Below are 20,166 nucleotides of genomic sequence, written 5' to 3'. Positions count from 1 at the left end.
TTCGTAACTATTGTTCTTCAATATGTGTTGTTTATGTCCATTCCATTCTAGGTGTGTGCACAGTTGTTGGAGATTTCTGCCTTTGCGGTATCCATAGGGCCCTCTGGAGTGGCGTTCCCATGTGGCAGTATATCAGGCACCTCCAGCCCTACACCCTCTCAGTTTCTTCTTATTGACAACTCCGACAGAGAGGCAGGAGGGCGGGTAATGCAATGGACATAAGCAACACATCTCGGAGAACAACAATTACAAAAGATAGGTAACCGTTTTTTCTTCTTCGAGTGCTTACTCATGTCGATTCCATTCTAGGTGACTCACAAGCAGTATCCACAGAGGTGGGCTCGAAGTTCACAGTTAAGCGGCTTGCAGTACTGCCCTACTGAAGCCAGCATCGTCCTGGGCCTGCTGGCTCAGTGCATAATAGGACATAAAGGTTTGGACAGATGACCAGGTGGCCACTCTACAGATGTCCTAAATAGACACATGGGCCAGAAATGCCACCGAAGAGGCCTGCACCCTGGTACAAAGGGCGGTGATGATCACCGGGGGAGGCACCTTTCCTTGATCATAGCAAAAGAGAATGCAAGCAGTGATCCAAGAAGAAATTCTTTGAGTCGATACCGGGCAACTCTTCATTCTGTCAGCCACAGCGACGAATAATTGTGTTGACTTACAGAATGGCTTGGTCCTGTCAACGTAGAAGACCAGAGTCCTCCAGACATCCAGGGCATGTAGCCTGCGCTCCTCCTCCGACTTATGCAGCTTCAGAAAGAAGACTCATAAGTAAATGTCCTAGCTCAAATGAAACTGAGACTACTTTGGGAAGAAAAGCCAGGTGTGGCCTTAGCTGGAACTTGTTCTTATAGAAGACCATGTACAGCGGCTTTGAGGTGAGTGCCCAAAGTCACCATGACCAGGAATCTGACTTTCCAAGAGAGGAAAAGGAGAGAGCAGGAAGCCAGAGGCTTGAAGAGAGGACCTGTGAACTGCCACAGCACCAGATTCAAGTCCCACAGAGGGATGGAGTCCCTGATGTGCAGGTAGAGGTGCTCCAGGCCCTTAAGGAATCTGTCTGTGATATCCTGAGCAAAAACTAACCTGCCCTCAAACGGTGGGTAGAAGGCTGAGATGGCCACTAGATGGACCTTGACTGAATAGAGAGACAAGCTCTGGAGCTTGAGATCCAGGAGGTAGTCTAGAATATGATGCAGCGAAGTCCACTCGGAACAAACACCTTTGTCTACAATCCAGCAGGTGAACCATTTCCACTTGGCCAGGTAGGTTGCTCTGGTGGAGGGCTTCCTACTCCCCAGCAGGACTCACTGAACCTCAGCTGAGCACTGCTGTTCCTGTGCATTTAGTCACGCAACAGCCAAACCGTGAGATGTAGCGCCGTCAAGTTGGGGTGTAGAAGACTGCCGTGATTCTGGGACAACAGGTCCGACCTGAGCGGTAGCTGGAACACAGTTGTCACCGAGGAGCCCAGCTGCGTGCTGAACCAGTGTTGGCGTGGCCAAGCCGGTGTTATGAGGATGACCCTGACCCTGTCCTGTTTGATCTTCGTGCGGACCCTGGGCAGCAACGGCACCGGAGGGAAGGTGTACATCAGAGCCCCCAACCACAGGAGCAGAAAGGCGTCTGACAGGGATTCTCTGTCCATGCCACCAATCGAGCAGAAGATGTGGCATTTTCTGTTCTGCTTGGAAGCAAACAGGTCCATCTGGGGAGTTCCTCACCTGTGGAAGATGGAACCGACCACCTCCGGATAAAGGGACCACTTGTGAGGAGACAAGAATGCCCCGCTGAGGCAATCTGCCGAAGTGTTTTTGGCCCCTGGAAGGTGAGTAGCTACGAGATGGATGTGCAGCGGACAGAAATCCCAGAGCCAGAGCACTTCCTGGCAGAGTGCAGAGGGTAGAAAGGCTTGGCAGGCTAATCGAACCGGCCTGAGGTCCCTGACGTTGATATGCAGGGAACGATCTGGACCAACAACCTTGAGTACTGAGATTGCCCACGTGTGCTCCCCATCCCCGGTTGGAGGCATCAGAGACAAGGGTCTACCGACGAGGCCGGGGCTGCGAAGGGAACGCCTTCCAGCACCGACATGGGATCCTGCCATCAGATGAGAGATGACAGTATGCTGTCCAGAATTCTGATCATCCAGTCCATCCTGTGCCGGTTGGGGACATAGACCAACGCCAGCCATGCCTGTATGGGTCTGAGGCGGAGTCGTGCATGCCGGACCAAGTAAGTACATGCTGCCAAGTGGCCCAACAGTCTCAGGAATGTGTGGATGGTGGTGAGTGGGTGGGTCCATTGGCCCGATATGAGGTCCGCTATAGCCTGGAACCAAGTCTCGGGGAGGAAGGCTCTGGCCCAACTGGAGTCAAGGACCGCTACGATGAATTCTGTGCATTGCACTGCGGTTAAGGTTGACTTTTTCTTGTTTATTATCAACCCCAGGTCGCAACAGGGGGAACAGACCAGATGGAGATGCCTCCACACCTGATCTGGGGACCGGCCCCTTATCAACCAGTCGTCGAGGTACGGATATATTTGGACTCCCCGATGTTGCAGGTAAGCGGCCACTGGCGCTATACACTTTGTGAAGACTATCGGGGCTGATGAGAGATCAAAAGACATCACTGTGAACTCGAAGAGGCGGTGGCCCAACATGAAATGGAGGAAGCGCCAGTGCCCTGGGAAGATAGAAATATGCGTTCCTTAAATCGAGGGCGGCGTACCAGTCTCCCGGATCCAGGGATGGAATGATGGAGGCCAGGGAGACCATATGAACCTTCAACTTCTTGAGAGAGTTGTTGAGGCAATGCAGGTCTAGGGTGGGTCTGAGGCCCCGCTTTGCCTTCGGAACTAGGAAGTAGAGGGAGTAGAATCCTCTTCCTTCTATGTTCCGAGGAACCTCTTCCACTGGCCCTACACACAGGAGGTTTTTGACCTCTTGAATGAGGAGTTGCTCATGAGAAGGGTCCCTGACGAGGGATGGGGAAGGGGGCTGGGAGGGATGGTTGGCTATAAATTGCAGGATGCAACCCAAAGAAACTGTATCGAACACCCAGCTGTCTGAGGTGATATGGGACCTGGCTGACTGGAAAGGCCAAAGGCAGTTGAGGAAGGAGGGGAGTGGATCCAGTACATTGGCAGGGGCATCATCTTTGAGCGCACCCTAAAAATGACTGCTTCTGGCCTCCCTGACTTCTGGGAGGATCAGGTTGGGCAGCCGAATGGGAAGAGGACAGGAAGCATCTCTGAGGCCCTTTGTCCTTGTCCTTCCGCCTGTAGGAGTCTGACTTGGGACCCCCCCAGGACCTAGATTGTGTTGGAGGAGGAGGAGGCAGAGGCCGGAACGGCTTCCTGGGGTGTGCAAGCCCAGGGAGCAGAGAGTGGCTCGGGAGTCCTTGAGCCCTTGGAGTCTGGAGTCAGCTCAGAAAAGAGCCCCGAACCCTCAAATGGGAGGTCTTGGATAGTGGCCTGCTTTCTCCTGGGACAGCCCAGAAGCCTGCAACCAGGAGCTGCATCTCATGGCCACCACCAATGCAACCATCTGGAGAACTCCCTGGTCCACCACCGTGCCTTCGCTCACCAACGCGGTGAACTCTTGGGCATGATCCTGTGGGAGGGCCTCCGTGAACTTATTAAGGGAGTCCCACAGGTTAGAGTTATAATGTCCCAGCAGGACCTGGTAACTAGAGATCCTAAACTGTAAGCTGGCCATTGAATAAATTTTCCTGCCAAACAAGTCTAGCCTTTTGGCATCTTTACTTTTTGGTGTTCCGCTGGCATGGCCCTGTTTGTCCCTTTGATTCACCGCAGACATGACCAGCGATGATGCAGGGGCATGAGTATATAGATACTCAAAGCCCTTTGCAGGGACACAGTACTTCTTTTCTGCTTTCTTTGACATAGGCAGAATAGAAGAGGGGGTTTGCCACAAAGATTTGGCTATCCTGAGCACCCCTGGGTTGACAGGCAATGCAATGCTTGCCGGTGTGGTGGCTGAGATGACATTGAAGAGTTGTCGGCCTCCTCAGCAACCTCCTGGATCTGCAGGCCAAGGTTTTCAGCCACCCGTTTAAGGAGGGCCTGGTGCTCCTTAAAATCATTCAGGGGACTGCTGGTGTGGGCCACCTGAGGGAATGTGTTATCCCCTTCCTTGTCAGGGGAGGGCTCCCTCGGTGCCGGAGTACGGTGCGCAGGCTAGGCCTCCTCCTTGGTGCCGTGTTCTGACTGCAGTACTGGCGGTGCCCTGGCCGGTTTGTCATATGTGGCATGGAAGTACTGGACAGGTATCACCGGCACCCCCAACAGGTACCAGTATGGCCACTTTGGGGGGCCACTGTCCCTGCTGCATCAGCACCATGGCTGGTGCTGCCCCAGTCTCCCGCGTTGTTGGGAAGTCGCCCCTTCTTGGCAAGGGGCTGAAATCACAGTCCGACCCTGACCACTGTCCCTCCAGTGACCACAGCAGGGCTGTTGCGGCCTGGGTTTTCCTACTGACCCTGGTAGGTGATTGGCAGGGAGACTGGGAGTAGCACCGCCTGCCAGAGGAATGGTACTGGGGCGAGCGCATACTAGGCTGAAATCCTGAACAACCCCTCCGGGACAGTGACCAACAAGGAGACCTTCTGGGAGAGCGTGACCAGCGTCTGGTGACCTATGACTAGACGGTCGCAAGTACCAATGGTACAGGGAGCGGTGCCACGAGTCTGGAGTCCCTCACCTAGTAGGAGGGGATCTTAACGGAGACCTAGGCCTTCTGGCTGGGGAACTAGGTTGCGGTGCTGGGGTCTGAGGTTGCAGCGACGGGGACTTGCACCTGCAGTCCGTGACCTGGGGTGTTCCGCCAGTCTATGTTACTACAGAAGCCCGGTGGTTTTCCCCTTCGGTGCTGCAAGCTTAGCCATTTTGGTCACCTGGCCTGGCACCTGCCATGCCAATTGGCCTTGCTCTTTAGCCGCCGGAACCACTTCGGGCACTGAAGGCCCCACAAGTGGCTTGGAGCCCTTGCCCCTGCCTAGGGTGGGGTGCAGGTCCCTGGCCAGGCTGGGGGGTCCGATCTCAGTGGTACCCCTGTGAAGCACCGTAGCAGATGCATGGCCTGACGTAGGTCCTTTGCCTGAAGCCCCTCTGTCCTTCAGTGCCAAGGGGCTTTGCTTCTTCTTCCTCTTCTTTGGTGCCGGCAAGATGGAACGGTGCTGGGCCGAGTCAAACTAGGACTCCACTGACTAACTAACACTGTAGACTAACTACAATGAAACTATGTATAATAACAACAAAATGAAGTCTATGGAAAAACCGCTACTCCTCTTGCGAAGCAAGGCAAGGTGCTCCAACTAACCATCATGGGCGGTCAGAAGGAACTGAGAGGGCACAGGGCTGGCGGCGGCTGATATACTGCCGCATGGGAGTGCCATTCCAGAGGGCACCACAGCCGGCCCTACGGATATCGCTAAGGAAGAAATCTCCGACAACTGTGCACATGGGTGCACACACACCTAAAATGGAATCAACATAAGCAAGCACTAGAAGAAGAAATTGCCATATCTGTCACACCCAGTTTGAAAACTTTGGTCATTGTTTTTTTAATTTCACAGCATGTAAAGTGCATGTTGTATAACGAAAATGGAGCGATTTCTCCACAGATATATTTTAAAACTGTAAATATGGAAGAACACACAAGATGGCCAAATACAGCACAGGCTTTTGGTGCCACAGAGATCTTTAGGTTTCAGAGTAGCAGCCGTGTTAGTCTGTATTCGCAAAAAGAAAAGGAGTACTTGTGGCACCTTAGAGACTAACAAATTTATTTGAGCATAAGCTTTTTGTGAGCTCACGAAAGCTCATGCTCAAATAAATTTGTTAGTCTCTAAGGTGCCACAAGTACTCCTTTTCTTTTAGAGATCTTTAGGAGGTCACTGGTGATTGGCTCCCCTCCTTCAGAGATCACAGGTCTGAAGGCTAACTTCACAAGTGTCCCTCATTACAATCTCTAAAGATAGCAGGATCCTGGAGGTATTTCCCAGACAGCAAGAGATTAAGATTTAGCTATCTGATCCCTATCGAATGGACTTCTTTCTACTACTGCAGAAGTTGTTCCTCTATTTACTGTGAACTAAATTAGGAATTGAACTGAACTCCAAATAGGAGTTTTTGATGGGATTAATAAGAAAACACTGGTTCCACTTTCCAAATTCAGCATTCCAGATTTGAAAAGAAAATACTGATGTCTTAGTTTGTTTCTATTTTTGAAGGCCTAGCTTTGACAGAAGGTGACAGCGCACTAGCAGAGGTACCAGATCTGCTGAAAGCACCACAAAACCTCTCTGGTGTTACTGCACAGCATGTTCTTCTAAGCAGAGGGAAAGTATTTTAAGCAGCCCAATTTTGCTCTTTTTCTTGTGTTATATTGGTTCAGTTCATGGTTGAAGTAGCCAGAACAAGCCACATAAACTTCCTGTTGCTGAATGTTTGTCCTCAAACTTTGCTAAGCACGTTGTTTAAATCCGAAAAATGCAAGCAACAGGAAACACCTCGGGGCCCGTTGGGATGCTCCAAGGTAACATCCCAAATGCAAGAGATGAAACGAGGGGGTAGGGAGACAGTTTGGTGGGCACAACTTCAGCCTTTGAGCTCAGATTGCTTTACATTGCCAACCCAAGTAGGAGAAAATATTTACAATGTCCTGAGTGCAGCTGGAAGAGCCTACAGCAATAACTAAACTAGCTCTTTTGCGCAGGTCCACATGCTGCCAACTTAACTACATCCCAGAATAAGTACTGCTTTTACATTTAGCACAGAGCTATCACTCTGTAACTCAATGTTTGCTGAGACACAGATGAGGCCCTGTAATTTAAAAAATCCAAAACCAAACCATCATTGGCTTTCCTCGTACATAAGGTTAATATACACAGCGGACATGCCTAATGGGTAATGCAATTTAAGACAATAGCATAGAGCTTTTAAAAACACGAACCTTTATCCATACTATAGGTGTGTCATGCCAGGTGAATATAAGAATTAATTAGACTGTTGTGACCTGGGAGATAAGCCTCTTATAGCAGATTGATCACATGCTCTATTCTCATTTCTTGTTCAGTAATTCGTGTAAGTCTACTTGGTCAACACAATGTTTGTGCCATATTAATTTATAATAATGTACGTCATGTGCACTGCATTATAGCATTCACTCTCCTGTTATATAATTGAACATATGTTTGCAATTCTGACAGACTCAGGTATCAGGTTTATAACAACATTTATGCAACTATGGGCCAGAATGTACCATTAATTTTTAAGCAGAACTTCCCATGGTCTCACAGCACCTGGCACAATGGTGGCCTTGATCCCTGGCTGGGGCCCTCTGGGTGCTACCACACTACAAGATAGCAACACTATCTTTTTGCTAAAAACCTAATAGCATGACTATGCCCCTTAGAATCAAAGAATAACAAAAAAAATGGAGTTGGAATTCCTCTGCCCTGTCCATGCAGGAGTGATCTTTACAGCCGATTAACTAATGCTTTTCCCAGTCAAGTTGTAAACCTCCTAGAACAACTATGCTTAGTCATATACACAGACCCTAACATCAAACAACAGTTCTCTGATTCATACCCAAACACTGAGTCAAATCAAAGCAGTCTGCTAGCCCCTTAGGGTATGTCTACACTGCAATTAAAAACCCACAGCTGGCTCCTGCCAGCTGACTTGGGCTTGGGCTAACTGCGACTGTGGTGTAGACATTTTGGCTTGGGCTGGAACCCAGACTCCAGGACCCTGCAAAGTTGGTGGGTCCCAGAGCTCAGCCTGTAACCTGAGCCTGAACATTGCAGTATCGACACACCCTCAATGTGCACATGTACCATACATTAACAAGTACACCTCTACCCCCGATATAACGCTGTCCTCGGGAGCCAAAAAATCTTACCGCGTTATAGGTGAAACTGCCTTATATCTAACTTGCTTTGATCCACTGGAGCGTGCAGCCCCCTCCCCCCGAGCACTGCTTTACCTCGTTATATCCGAATTCATGTTATATCGGGGTAGAGGTGTACCACAAGCACACATCAGGGCACAGGAAAACCTTACATTTGGGGGAGAGGATGGGAAGACACTTTTTTTTTAAAATAAGTCTATAGACATGATTTTGTGACTATTGCATATTAATTGACTCTAGGCCAAATTCTGCTGCTGGATGTAAACAAATGGCCTTCAATGACGTCTGGCTTTGTCCAGAATTGCTGAATTAGCACCATTCACAAGTGCTGAATTAGACACTGTACTGAGCAACATCAAACTCAGAATGGCAGCAAGATATGACAACATTTTACCAGAATTTCTGAACCACCTTGGAAACAATGTCCATCAATGGTTATCCAAATTCCTGATTTAAGTTGTCAATGAGGGTGACCTGCCAAGGATCTGGAGAATGTCAAAAAAAGTGATTGCCCTTTTAAAACTTGGAAAGGACCCATACAATGAGGCAAGCTACTGACCAATCTCTCTGCTGTGTGTCGTCTTCAAAGTCCTGGAGCAGCTTATCCACCAGCTGTGACTAAGACAGTTTTGAGCATCTTCCACCTCCACAACACAAGTGCTAAACATGAGTTAGACACCTTCCTCAAAGGAAAATGACTAAAACATGAGGCAAAACCGGTCTACATTTGGTGTACCACTAAATCGCTCTTTGACTTACCTTACTACAATTGTCTAAAAAAGACTGCTGCCAAAAGTCAGGACCAGGAATAATCTAATCAGCAAATCAGCTGGTTCGACATGGGGCACAGGCTGGGATCATTATTTGTTGTTGTTGTTGTTGTAGAGAACTTTTTTATCCCTGCAGAGTATGTTCCTCAGCACTTGTTCCATGTATGCGGCTTCCATTGGTGTCAATGGCACTTCTGCCTACAGATAGGGATATTCACACTGTACAAAGAGAACAGAAGGCCTTGTGGCACCTTAGAGACTAACAAATTTATTTGAGCATAAACTTTCGTGGGCTACAGCCCACTTCATCAGATGCATAGAATGGAACATATAGTAAGAAGATTATATATATATATATACACATACACACACGGAGAACATGAAAAGGTGGAAGTTGCCACACCAACTCTAAGAGGCTAATTAATTAAGATGAGCTATTACTAGCAGGAGAAAAAAAACTTTTGTATTGATAATCAAGAGGGCCCATTTCAGACAGTTGACAAGAAGTTGTGAGGATACTTAACATGGGGAAATAGATTCAATTTGTGTAATGATCCAGCCACTCCCAGTCTCTATTCAAGCCCAAGTTAATGGTATCTAGTTTGCAAATTAATTCCAGTTCAGCAGTTTCTTGTTGCAGTCTGTTTTGAAGGTTTTCTGTTGCAAAACTGCCACCTTTAAGTCTGTTACTGAGTGACCAGAGAGGCTGAAGTGTTCTCCTACTGGTTTTTGAATGTTATGGATTTCTTATGTCTGATTTGTGTCCATTTATTCTTTTACGTAGAGATTGTCCGGTTTGGCCAATGTACATGGCAGAGGGGCATTGCTGGCACATGATGGCATATATCACATTGGTAGATGTGCAGGTAAACGAGCCCCTGATGGTGTGGCTGATGTGATTAGGTCCTATGAGGGTGTCACTTGAATAGATACGTGGACAGAATTGGCATTGGGCTTTGTTGCAAGGATAGGTTCCTGGGTTAGTGTTTTTGTTGTGTGGTCGCTGGTGAGTATTTGCTTCAGGTTGGGGGGCTGTCTGTAAGCGAGGACTGGCCTGTCTCCCAAGATCTGTGAGAGTGAGGGACTGTCTTTCAGGATAGGTTGTAGATCTTTGATGATGCGCTGGAGAGGTTTTAATTGGGGGCTGAAGGTACAGAGAACCAAACAGCGCAAGGACTATGCACCACACATAAGACCTATTTAAGGGCTAAAGTGGTGTACTGGTCGTGTTCTGACTCTCTACAGACATGGTGAATTTAATTCAGATTGGATGCAGATTATGTAAAAGCTGGAAAGGGTAATTTTGCCCGTATTGATTTGTGTGCTCTTTCACGCCAATTTTCAAGAAACAAGTATGTAGTCAGAAAACTAATCAAAATCAAAGAAAACTGAGCTTTCTTTTGTGACTTGTTTTTATCCACTTGTACGCAGCTGTGAAAATACTAAGAAAAATAGCCATTATTTTGTCTAGACTTCATATAGCAATTATTAAAACCTCAAGTGATCTCTCTTTGACAATCTTTTAATCTCTGGATGTTGTTGGCAGGATCTGCTTTAAAGCAGCCTGTAACATTAATCCTGGCTTTCACTGATGTAACTCAAGGAAATTCAACATTGTGATTTAACAGAAAGTGAAACTACTAGTAGTGTATTGAATATTCTGATGCAGACCTCTCAGGATAAACAGAATTGCCCTTTGCAAACACAGTGCATGGAGTGGAGAGTGGCCACATGGCCAAGGAGATCTGTTAGCCAGTCTCTCCCATATAGGGGGCATGCAGACAGACTGCTGTCCTGAAGATGCAGTAGTGATCATGGGGTGGCTTCCCTGCTGCTTCATGGCTTGGAGGAAGATGATTCCTTTTTCCATTGGTCCCACAGAGATCCCTATGCATAGTCTGGCTATGTGTATTGTGCCCTGGGCTCCAAAACTGGCTTTGGCCTGCTGTAATTGGAGAGGACCCACCCCATCTTTCACTATCCAATGCAACCCAGATCACTAAAAATATAAAATGATGGTTTTCCTAATTCAGGAAGCGGCAAATCCTAAACATTTGGCATGCATGTCAGAAAGAAATGTCTTAATAAGCAGATTCATTAGTCCACTTACCTATGATTTGTTTTGCAAAGAATTTATCCAAGAATAAGATGGATGACGCTAACGGAGGATTAGCAGAGTACCTGGCTTTGGCTAATCTCTGTGTCCTTGAATTGGAGCCTCTCAGTGGGAATTTTCTGGTTTTATCTCCTGATAGTTACTCTGATCTTGTGTATTTTTCACAGCATATGTCATATGTACAGTACATGACTGTCTTGTTTATTAGTTCATAGCATGCTCAATGGGAGTCACTCCTTCCTGGAAAAATTGGAAAAGGAGCACAGTCCATCTCCGTGCCTCATCAATCCATGGCTGAAAAGAAAACCCACTGGGCTGTTAATAGCCTCCATAAATTAGAGCAGCCTTCAGACTGTCCTAACTCATGCTGGGACCCACTCTGGCACCTGGACAACCTAGAATTAGGGGAACAATAAGAACATCTTTGTGCCATCCCTTCTGAGCTGTGCCAAGTAGTATGAAGATGAATTAATCGCTGGACTGGAAGTTGGTGGTTGCCAAGGGACCAGTAATATTACATTCAATATGGGCAAACAGAAGACAGTTCCAATCAGAGGTGGGCGGGGGGGGGGGAGTGCAATGGGCAAGAGAGCTAATTTCTTATTGTGAAAATGAGTGAAGTTGATTGGGAGGAATAGTTTAGAGTGAAAAATGTGAATGAAAAATGGGAGTTCCTTAAGAAGAGTTTATTAGATGGCCAAAAAGCCATGATTCCACATTCAAGAAATAGGATGTCTTTGGCTAAAATCCCATCCTGGTTCACTGGTGAAGTGAAGGTAGCAATTAGAAATAAAAAAGCAATATACGTCAAATGGAAAAAAGTAGAAATAGATAGAAATCAATATAAATTAGAAGTTATTAAGTGTATAAAATTGATAAGGGATGCTAAAGACATCAAGGGGAAAATCCATGGTTGGCAGGGTTCTGAACAATAAAAAGGATTTTTTAAAGTATATTGGGGTGCAAATCCTAGCATGATATAGATCCATTACTAGATGGAGATAGTAAAATTGATAATAATGATGCAGAAAAGACAGAAGTGTTCAGTAAATGTTTCTGTTCTGTATTTGGAAAGAAGCAGGAGGATGTACTCTTATCACATGAAGATGAAATACTTTCCAATCCATTAATAACCAAGGAGGAGGTTAAACAACATCTACTAGGATAAACATTTTTAAAATCAGGATGCCGGGATAAGTTGAACCCAAGAGTCCTAAAACAGTTGGCTGATAAGTTCTCTAGCCGGCTGATATTAATAGTTTATAGATCTTGGAATACCAGGGAAATTCCAGAAGACTGGAAGAGTGCTAATATTGTGTCAATATTCTAAAACAAGTGGAATAACCAGGGCAGTTAGCCTGACATCATTCCTAGGCAAAATAATGGAAAAGAGGATATAAGAGTCAATTAATGAAAAATTAAAGGATAGAAATATAATAAATCCAGTCAACATAGGGAAACTAGGTCTTGTCAAACAAACCTGATTTCATTCTTTGAGGAAATTACAAGTTTGGTTCATTAAGGTAATTGTGCAGATGTAATGGAAACTGCAGCCAGACAAATTCAAATTAGAAATAGGGCACACATTTTTTTGGAACAAGCTAGCAAAGGAAAGGATGGATTCCCCATCCTAGATGTCTTCAGATCAAGAAGGGCTGCCTTTCTGGAAAATATGTGCTTGGCAAATACGAGTTATGCTTTAGTCAAAGACAAATTATTGGGTTCAGTACAGGGGGAACTGTGAGATTTAACAATCTGTGATATACAGGTGTTCAGACTAAATGATCCAATGGTCTTGTCTGGCCTTATACTCTATGAATCTACCAAAAAAAAAAAAAAAAAAAAAAGACCAACAATTCACAATGCTCCTTGGTTGCAGCCAGGACCAGGCCCTTCATTTTTAGAAGGATGTATTCTGTTCCCTAGATTGTTTTTCTTGCCACTGATATTTTAATAACACAATTAATAGCAAACCTAGACAAATGAGAAGCCCCTTCAGTAAACCAAGTATCATCACCACTGGACAAAGGGCCCCTCTTGATCTCACTGAAGACAGTGGGAAATTTGTTTAAGCGATTTGCTGGACCAGGGCCAGACTGCTCAGCACCTTGCAGGATTGAATCCTCAATAAGATTCATTTTTAGATCTTGTGTTAGGAGCCTGTGTGTTAGCAGAAGGACAGAAGCTCTATCCCTGCTCACTTCTGTGGATTTGGGGTGGCTAAGGTGTTAACTGAAGTCCTATCTGACCACAGATCCTTTAAAATCTTACCAAACTGGTCCAGTGCAATTTGGCTCACACACTATTCCCACTGGCCTTCCATCTAAAGATGAACTTATCAGGGGCTGTGTGACAGTTTGTATTTTTATGTTCACCCTGTTTATAAGACAAAGTATGCCTTATGAGGTATCATCTGAAAACTCATAATTTGCTGGTCATTATTGTCCTGGTAAAATATGTGTGGCAACTTTGTATGTAAAGTTATAAGATTCTACTGTAGGACTTTACTGAGACATATTCCAAGTTTAGAAAAGCAGGCTCAGACCAGTTCCTCAGAGACAAGGTAAACTGATGCCTCAACCAAGTGTCAACAAAATCAAATGGACTATCACCTGTTTAAGCGACCATTCTTTGGCAGGAAAAGCATTCTTTGGCAATGGAACAGCTGGAAATTCCTGTACAAATAGACTCTCCGTCTCCTGAACCTCAACTGCAGATGATTTTCAAAGAAGAAAATAACTATAAAAATTGAGAACAGAGGACACAATAATCTCTCCCTTCATCTCTACTCATGGCATCAATGACACTTGAAAGACAAAGGAAGTATCACTGGACTGAAGGGTGGTCCTGGCTGAAAGATTCAGCCAGTAAGACTGCTAGAACATGTGGTGAGAGATCCTCTGCTTTGAATTCACTTTAGCTTGTTAAATTAGCTATTAGTTGCATTTTTGTCTTTTATTTTATTGTAACCAAATACTGATTTTTATGCCTCATTACTTGTAATTACTTAAAATCTATCTTTCTGTAGTTATTAAACATATTTTATTGTTTTACATAAGCCAGAGTATGTTTGGACTGAAGTGTTTGGGGAACTCCATTTGCAATAACAAGGTTTGTGAATATCATTTTCTATTAATGAAATGATGCACTTTATATGAGCTTGCATTGCCCGGGAGGGCACTGGGCACTACAAGACACACATTTCTGGGGGAAAGTCTGGGGCTGAGAATTTGCTGGTGTTACTCTGCAGTGTAATTCAAGGGTGGCAGGCTGGCTGCCTGAAGCACTCTTGCAATCTAGCTAGGGGTAATTTAATGGAACATGCTGGGAGCTGTGTGTGAACAGGCCAGGAGTGGTTGCTCTCATAGCAAAGCAATGTAAAAGGTACCCCAGGTTGGAGAACAGTCCAGCTTGTACTCTGGGTAAGGTCACAGGCTGCCATCCCCGGTGAGATTTGCTTAGGTCTTCCTCATCATGTTTGCTCCCAATTTAATTTTTGTATCAACTTTATATAACAGAGGCATACACTTTTAAAGCACCCTCCTTGCTCCAAACATATTCAAGCATGGCAAAAGGCCTGTCTGAAACAACTGATAGGCTGGTGCAGTGTATAAAGAATTGGTTAGTGTCTCTTTAAATAGTTTGTGAGCCTTCTAGTGGCCCTCACTATGTTTCAGAAGCCACACAAACCCTGCCAGAGAAGCAGTGTGTATACATAGGTTGTCCTTGTATAGTATATATACTTAGTAATCTGTTCATATAACATATGTTGTGTAAAGAGCAGAAGACACAACAGTGGGCATAAAAGTCTAATCTTCTTAAATGATCTGCCCATCCTTCCAAAAAAGAAAAATACTTCCTCCTTAATTAATGTGAATTAGTGAGAGGATATATTAAAACTAATCTGCTTCTCAAAATCCCTTTTGCTTTTTAAATGGTAGAAGTGTGCTGAAATCAGTCAGCTGCTGATATGACAAAGGGCAGCAGTGGCATAAAGTTCTCCATATATTAAGTTGCACAGTGATGTTAGACTCTGACATCACATAAAGGACAAACCCTTCTTCAAAACTTCTTTCTCTCGTCTGGAAACAGGGACGGCATTTGTCTTATTTAGTAAAACTCTGACTGCAGTGGAGGCCACTCAAGGTAGAGTCAGATATTGTCTGATCTTTACTGATTTCTGGCAAATTGGCTCTGAGCTTTCATGGAAGATTGAAAGTAGACTGGGTCATACAGGGTCACAGGGCCATCAGGGAAAATAAATGGAGATCTCTGAGGTGGGTGTTAGACCAACTCATTGCTGGTGAGGAAGCATTACACATGAGTTTAAACAAGCCATTGGAGCCCTAACAGTGTTACAAACAGATGAAATTCCATCGGTAGGAAATGACTGGCAGCTCTTTAAGATCACTTTAAACACAGGATAAACACTGGTTTTAATTGCTTTTCCTGCCTAACTTCAGATATCACTACTATCAGACCTTTCTGAGTCATTTTGATGGCCATGGGGGTTGGAAGGCAGATAAAATTGCACCATCCTTGGTTTGCACAGATTATCCACTGAAGACTCAAACTTTTGACTAGGACTCTATTCTCTAAGTGAAACGTATAGGGAAACTAGTCACATTCTTTACATGAGTGTTCAGTTTGAGGATACTTGATGCAAAAAAATTTAAATAGTTTTAAATAACTATGTGGTGAAGACCCTAAGGTCCCAGCCAACCCAAACGTTATTTCAGCTCTGTGAGCTGAGTAGGCTGCAGAAGCTTGCAGACACCAGTGCCAGAGCAGTACAATATGCTGTTAAAGGTCAAGATTAGAAGACAACTCCTACCTACCAGAAAATTTCAAAGCAACTTAGAGGAGAGAACACTCCAGTGACACTGTGTCACAAGACATCTCAAGCATTAGCCTGCCAAGGACGAACTGTCCATGTAGACCCTGCTGACATGTATTAACAGCTTGTTAATGTGCTTTGATCTGGTCCTCTTTGAAACAGGACTAGATCAAAGTGCATTAACAAACTGCTAATGTTACTCCTGGAGGAATTCTGTGCCAAAAAATCAAAAATTCTGCACACAAATTTGTCAAAATAACACCATATAATCACACCAGTTTCAATTATTTTGGTAATTTATTTCAAAATACCTGTCAACAAGTATGTCTTTAACAATACAGACACACACAAATTTCCCCCCAGGAGTAGAAATTTAAAAAAACTCCTATGACAACCCAGTTCCTGTTTCTCTGCCTCTACCCCCTCACAGCCCACCTGGGGAGGCCAGATACTCACCCTTCCTCCCGCACACAGCCCAGCCATGGGGCGCTCCCTGGCATAGACACTCACACCCCCGCATCCCCAGAGCCCAGCCATGGGGCCCTCCCTGGCCCAGACACTTACATCCTCTACCCCACAAAGGCCAGCTGCATGCTCCTGCTGGCCCAGACAGGTTGCTGAATCTGCATTTTTTGCCAAAAAAGTTTCAGTCAAAAAATTTCATTGAGATCTAGTTATGAACAAATTAAATCCCACTTTGAGGATTTACATGGTACATAGACCCTTGTGTGGGTCGTCTACCTGAGGGTGAATTTCATACATTGTACACAACAGTATACCCACCCTGGAAAACTACAGATATACTCTGATGAGTGCCTGAAGACAATGGATCAGCCAGGGTGTACATACACATTTGAATCTGCTGGCTACCCTGCTGCCATTCATACATTGACTGTATCACCGCATTGCAGTTTAATTTCCCTGTGTAGCATAAATTCTCAGTACTTTTCTTGTCTTGATTTTCAAAACATATTATCCTTTTCGCTTGGATAAAAATGTTTTGGCTGAAAACAATACAATGGATTATTCCACAGGAATTACCAGAAAGTCACACTATGCCTACAACCAAGATGGGACGTTAAATTCAAGCCCGATTTTCAGTTTCATCAGTTTCTCCACAAATTACCTTTCGGACTGAGATTTTTTTGGGCTTGGAATTGTTTTGTAAAGTTTGAAGAAAATCTATTTAGCCATTTCTGAGCTATTGAAGCATGAAAGATCAAAACCGTTTAAAAACAGTCAGATCAGGAGGGTGGTGGTGAGAGGCATGGAGATAAATTTGAAATTATTTGGATTTAGAACACCAGACAGTATAGTTTTACGAAGACCCAATCATTTTCATAGAAATGGCCTTTTTATACAAAGCATGCTTACGGACTCCCATATTATCTTCAACAACAATCCAAACAGGACGAAATAAGAGACATAAAATATTAAAAATCTTTAGACTAAATAGTCTTACAAAACAAATATTCTCCCCTCTGAATCAATATACAGCACACATGTAACTTGAGCAATGAAGCCCCAAGCAGGATTCTGTATTTTCTCAAAAGTCTCAGGAGAACGTTTTACTTTATAAATAGCCTACTCCAGGAGTTCAGACATCAAGGACACGCATCAGCTTCTCTACTGATGGCATTGATTTTTTCCTCCAGTTACACATAATGCAATTCCAGTAAGGCAGCTCCATTACATATGCTCTGGATCAGCAGGAAATTGAAAACCCACTCACAGGAGAAACTAAGGTTTACAATTCCCGTGGAAGCATAGCAATGGGAACACTGTGGCTCAGCAGTGTCCCTGGATCTACAGTGGATGGAGCAACCATGGCAACTGTGCACTGGTACTGGACTATTTTCTGATCCATAGAGGCAGCTATCAGTGTAATGAAAGAATTGGATTTGACATAACTTGCAGCCATCTTATGCACTTAAAACTGGAAGCAAGGATGCCACAGAGTCAGAAAATCTGGCCTTGGCTTAGGCAGACAGAACAAAAACAGCTGCACAAAGCTGCAGTATTACTAACAGGATAGATACAGTAAAAGGACAGATTCATGGGGCGGGGGTGAAAAACTGACCCTTGGTCTGGGTGCCTAAGTTGCTTTCCTGATGAGTAGAATAATAATTTTTTATTTGCTGTTACTAGGGGATTGTTAGCCTATCGGGGCCATTATGAGTTGTGTGCCTGGTTTGGAGAAAATCTATAAAGAGTTTAGTTAGACTGTACTTTGCAGAAGTTTGGATTTTTTACAAGCAAGGAGACTGGCATCAAACTCCCAAGTGGCTAGGAGAAAGGCAGGCCACTAGAATCCTTTTGCTGTCATTTGACACCACCTCAGACTTTGGGTAACTGAATGTGCTTCTAGAGCACGGGTCGGCAACCTTTCAGAAGTGGTGTGCTGCGTCTTCATTTATTCACTCTAATTGAAGGTTTCGCGTGCCAGTAATACATTTTAACGTTTTTAGAAGGTCTCTCTCTATAAGTCTATATATTATATAACTAAACTATTGTCATATGTAAAGAAAACAAGGTTTTCAACATGTTTAAGAAGCTTCATTTAAAATTAAATGAATTTAATTAGCTACTAGGCTATCCTTCCTCTCTGTTCAGTCTCTATAGCCCCTTCAGCCTTTGGACTCCATATTGCTACAGGTTGCCTGTTAGTGCTAAGCACCAAGCATGGTGATGGTTATTGTGATTTGTCCACTAATAAGTATTGGTCTGAAACCACCAACTCATTTTGTGAAGGCTTCTGATAGGCCACTGTCCACGTGGAGGTTAAAACTCCTATGGCATTGTAAAAAAAGAGTGGAGGGTATCACTGGTGGCCTAGCAAATATTTTCTCTCTAAGTGAAACAGGTTCTGATGCCCCAGGCCATGCCAGTGGCCAGGACCTGGGCAGCGTGAGTGCCACTGACAATCAGCTGACATGCCGCCTTTGGCATGCGTGCCATAGGTTGCCTATCCCTGTTCTAGAGTATTGCTAGTTTTGATATGTGCTTTGTACTCAATAGAAACAAGTGGAAGCACTCTGGTGTGTACCAGACAGGGGTGCTGTGTCCCCCACTGATTTATTTCCTGAAACGGCCTGGAAAACAGATTAGTTACCATAGCGTTGGGTTCAGATAACCCCGGGTAACACTGGAACTGAAAAAATCCTGAATATCATTTCATGTAGCACCATTCATACTAAAGATGTAGGGACTGTATGACATTGCTTTCTACTGGACTGGCTCAGACCTGCTCTATTTTCTATATTTCATGTGCGCAGTTTAGCCGACAAGTGTGATATCTGTACTCAGGGTTGACCATACACTTATTACACTATAAATTCCCAAGGTGCTTTACAAAGCAATAACATATTGGCAGTGTTGAAACTGTAGACCAAAGGTGGTAGAGGTATCATGCAACCAACAATAGCTCGCACAGTAGGGTTGCTAGGGGTCTGGTTTTCAACCAGAACTCCCGGTCAAAAAGGGACCCTGGCAGCTCCGGTTGACACCACTGACTGGGCTGTTAAACGTCCAGTTGGTGTCACAGCGGGGGCTCCCTGCCTGCCCTACCTCCACACGGCTCCCGGAAGTGCCTGCCAGGTCCTTGTGGTTGCATGGGTGGCCAGGGAGGCTCTGTGCACTGCCCTCACCCCAGTGCGAGCTCCACAGCTCCTATTGGCTGGGAACTGTGACCAATAGGAGCTGCGGGAGCAGCACGTGTGGGCACAAGGGCAGTGCATGGAGCCTCCCTGGCCACCCCTGTGCCTAGGAGCTGCGCTGCAGGGACCTGGAGGCCACTTCCTGGGAGCCACGTTAAGTGCTGCCAGGACCCTGCACCCCGAACCCCCTCCCACACCCCAACACCCTGCCCCAGCCCTGAGCCCCCTCCTCCATCCCAAACCCCTCATCCCCAGCCCCACCCAGAGCCTGCACCCCCATCCAGAGTCCTCAACCCCTGCATCCCAACCCCCTCTCCAGCCCAGAGCCCTCTCCCACACCCTGAACCCCTCATTTCTGACTCCACTTGCAGCCCGCACTCCCAGCCCAGAGCCCATACCCTTCCCCCCGCACCCCAACCCTCTGCCACAGCCAAGTGAAAGTGAGTGAGGGTGGGGGGAGAGTGAGCGATGGAGGGAGGGGGGATGGAGCGAGCAGGGGCAGGGCCTCAGAGAAGGGGTGGGGTAGGGGTGTTCAGTTTTGTGCAATTAGAAAGTTGGCAACCCTGTTACACAGGCATGGCCTGGGGCATCAGAACCTGTTTCACTTAGAGAGGAAATATTTGCTAGGCCACCAGTGATACCCTCCACTCTTTTTTTACAATGCCATAGGAGTTTTAACCTCCACGTGGACAGTGGCCTATCAGAAGCCTTCACAAAATGAGTTGGTGGTTTCAGACCAATACTTATTAGTGGACAAATCACAATAACCATCACCATGCTTGGTGCTTAGCACTAACAGGCAACCTGTAGCAATATGGAGTCCAAAGGCTGAAGGG

At 45.4% G+C, this 20,166-nt stretch overlaps 1 protein-coding gene across 3 annotated transcripts in view; it reads right to left on the bottom strand.

The window, feature by feature from the left end:
* Positions 1-20,166, bottom strand: part of NIM1K (NIM1 serine/threonine protein kinase) — an 89,366-nt gene that overhangs the window by 23,109 nt on the left and 46,091 nt on the right. The window contains exon 2 of one of the 3 annotated variants that reach the window (XM_073343877.1): positions 8,711-8,919. The exons of the other annotated variants lie outside the window; for them this stretch is intronic. The gene's annotated coding sequence lies outside the window, so the exon portion shown is untranslated. The remainder of the gene's footprint in view (positions 1-8,710; positions 8,920-20,166) is intronic. 3 annotated transcript variants of the gene reach the window in all.

This window comes from Lepidochelys kempii, chromosome 5 (assembly GCF_965140265.1).
Source record: "Lepidochelys kempii isolate rLepKem1 chromosome 5, rLepKem1.hap2, whole genome shotgun sequence".
Taxonomy (NCBI): domain Eukaryota; kingdom Metazoa; phylum Chordata; order Testudines; family Cheloniidae; genus Lepidochelys; species Lepidochelys kempii.
The sequence above is the reverse complement of the archived record's forward strand: the minus strand, read 5'-3'. Positions and strand labels throughout refer to the sequence as shown.